The following is a 3,320-nucleotide window of genomic DNA, read 5'->3' on the forward strand; positions in this document are numbered from 1 at the left end:
TAAAAACAGTGGAGATGTTTTGTCTTGAGAGGAGAAGACTGACAGGGGACCTGATAACAGTTTTCACATGGGTTAGGACTGTTATAGGATGATGCTCAATCGTTCTCCATGTCCACTGACATTAGGACAAGAAGAAATCAGCTTAATCTGTATTGAGGGAGATTTAGGTTAGATACTAGGAAACACTTTCTACCTATAAGAATAATTAAGCTCTGGAATAGACTTCCAAGGGAGGTTGTGGAATCCCCAACATTGGAGGCTTTTAAGAGCAGACCTACATTTCTGGATTCTATAACAGTGGAAGGCAAGGAAGGGTTTAGGTGTCTTGTTTTCCACCTAACGCCTACATACAGCTTCAAAACCCAAGGAAATTCCCCCTGCAGAAAACCAGTTAAAAACCAGTTCAGCTTGCTTAAAGGCATCACCTGCCCACACACACCCTAAAATCAGGGAAAGATCCAGTTAAGAGACAAGAGTCCTGTGGCACCTTATAGACTAACAGACATATTGGAGCATGAGTGTTTGTGGGTGAATACCCACTTTGTCGGATGCATGTAGTGGAAATTTCCAGAGGCAGGTATAAATATGCAAGCAAGAGTGAGTCAGGCTAGAGATAACGAGGTTAGTTCAATCAGGGAGGATGAGGCCCTCTTCTAGCAGTTGAGGTGTGAACACCAAGGGAGGAGAAACTGCTTTTGTAGTTGGCTAGCCATTCGCAGTCTTTGTTTAATCCTGAGCTGATGGTGTCAAATTTGCAGATGAACTGAAGCTTGGCAGTTTCTCTTTGAAGTCTGGTCCTGAAGTTTTTTTGTTGCAGAATGGCTACCTTTAAATCTGCTATTGTCTGTCCAGGGAGATTGAAGTGTTCTCCTACAGGTTTTTGTATATTGCCATTCCTAATATCTGATTTGTGTCCATTTATCCTTTTACATAGGGACTGTCCAGTTTGGCCGATGTACATAGCAGAGGGGCATTGCTGGCATATGATGGCGTATATTACATTGGTGGACGTGCAAGTGAATGAACCGGTGATGGTGTGGCTGATCTGGTTAGGTCCTGTGATGGTGTCGCTGGTGTAGATATGTGGGCAGAGTTGGCATCGAGGTTTGTTGCATGGATTGGTTCCTGAGTTAGAGTTACTATGGTGCAGTGTGTAGTTACTGGTGAGAATATGCTTCAGGTTGGTGGGTTGTCTGTGGGCGAGGACTGGCCTGCCACCCAAGGCCGGTGAAAGTGAGGGATCATTGTCCAGGATGGGTTGTAGATCACTGATGATGCGTTGGAGAGGCTTTAGCTGGGGACTGTATGTGATGGCCAGTGGAGTTCTGTTGGTTTCTTTCTTGGGCTTGTCTTGCAATAGGAGGCTTCTGGGTACACAGCTACCGCTGTAGCTCATTCCAGTGTGGGAAGCAAAATAAACTAAGCCAGTATAAGGCCCCTTTATACTGGTATAAATGTGGCCCCACTAAGGGTTGTACTGGTATAACTATATCGGTAACAAAATCACACCCTGAACCAACACAGTCATACTGGTACAAAACTTGTGCCTAAACCAGGGCTTAGTTAAAACGTATTAACGTCCCAATTTAGATCCTTTGTGGACGAGGCTTATGTGTCTGTGCAGCGCCTAGCGCAATAGGGCCCTGGTCTCAATTGGGATCTGCTGCCCAATGCAAATAATCAGCAGTGAGAACAGTTCAGGTAGTTTTTAACAAAGCTTAATTCCCACACATCACATTGGCTGCTTTCACTGACAAACTCTAACGCTCCATAAATGAGTCCCCTCCACTTCTCCCACCAGGAAAAATGGTGTGTTTCAACTAGACTGATTTAGTTAAAGCAGCAAATCCCACATGTAGGCCTGGTCTACACTTAAAAGTTAGACTGACATAACTACATTGGTTAGGGGTGTGAAAAATCAACACCCCTAGCACCGTAGATATGCAGACCGATCTCCCAGCTTAGATGAGGCTAAGTCAACAGAAGAATGCTTCCATCAATGAAGCCACTGTCATTCAGGGACATGGCGTTCCGCCGCCTACAGAAAACGCCTTCCATCACTGTAGGCTGCATCTACACTATGGGGCTTTGCAGGCATATCTATGGTGACTTGACGGCTTTTGGTACCCGCACTACCTATACCACAGCTATCTCGGTTATGTCTATACATACTGTAGTCACATCCCAATTGCAGTGTAAACATATCCTTACAGAGGCACTGTAGGGGATAGGGCACCAGATGGGGCACAATACTTCCTTCCTTCGGTTGTGTCTTTCCTTCACAGTTAACTTGAATTAGCTTGTCTACACTTGAAACGCTACAGCGGTCTGTAGTGCTTCAGTGTAGACACTCACTACAGACACAGGAAGGGTTCTCCTATCACCATAGTTAATCCACTTTCTCGAGAGGCAGTAGCTAGGTTGGGGGACCAATTCTTCTGTCGACCTAGTGCTGTCTACACTAAGGTTTAAGTTGGCTTAGCTGCATGGCACAGGGGGGTAGATTTTTTGCACCCTGGAGCGAAATAGCTGGGTCTACTTAACTTTTGACCGTAGACATGGCCTTAGTCTAGCTCGAGTGAGAGCAGCCATGGTGCAAAATAACACTCCAGCTGCACAGACTGATTGTGCTAGCAGCTGTAGCCTCTAGGAATTTAGGAGCTTAAATACTTTTGAGGATCTGGGCCTAGCCCAGTGTATCAAGTTGGATTCGCTTCTGAACAGGGCCCCTGGTGTCACTAATCATCACGGCCTCTTCATTCATCCTCCCTCCACTACCCCTCCCCTCTGTCTTCTGCCCCCTCTATTACCCCTCCCCAACGTCTTCTGCCCCTGCTCCTCTCCCCTTTCTTCTGCGCCCTCCACTGCCCCTCTCCCCTTCCTTCTGCCCGTGCCCCCTCCACTGACCTTCCCCTCCTCCGCCCATTCCCTTCTGTCCCTCCATTAGCTCTCTCCCTGCCCCCACCCCCTTCCCACTTTCGCCCATTGTCCCCACATCCCCACGCAGCAGCGGCTGGGAGGTCTGTGAGCCCGCAGCCTGCAGATGGCGCTGGAGCCCACCGCCTTCCCTGTGGTACGAGGGACGCTCTATCTCCCTGGGACCCGTTCGTCCCCTATGCCCGCTCTATGGTCAGCTGGCGGTGGACGCTCTGCCCTACGCATCTCTATGGCATGGCGGGGTCCGTTTCCGGGTCAGGGCGGGGTTGAAATCGCCCCGCTCTTCGCCTCCCCCTCCCAGACCCGCCGAGGCCGCCGCAGCAGGAGCAGCAGCCGCAGCCCCTCCGCCCTCCTCCCGCCGCCGCCATCCCGCCCGCCCGTCC

This window comes from Trachemys scripta, chromosome 16 (genome assembly GCF_013100865.1).
Source record: "Trachemys scripta elegans isolate TJP31775 chromosome 16, CAS_Tse_1.0, whole genome shotgun sequence".
Taxonomy (NCBI): domain Eukaryota; kingdom Metazoa; phylum Chordata; order Testudines; family Emydidae; genus Trachemys; species Trachemys scripta.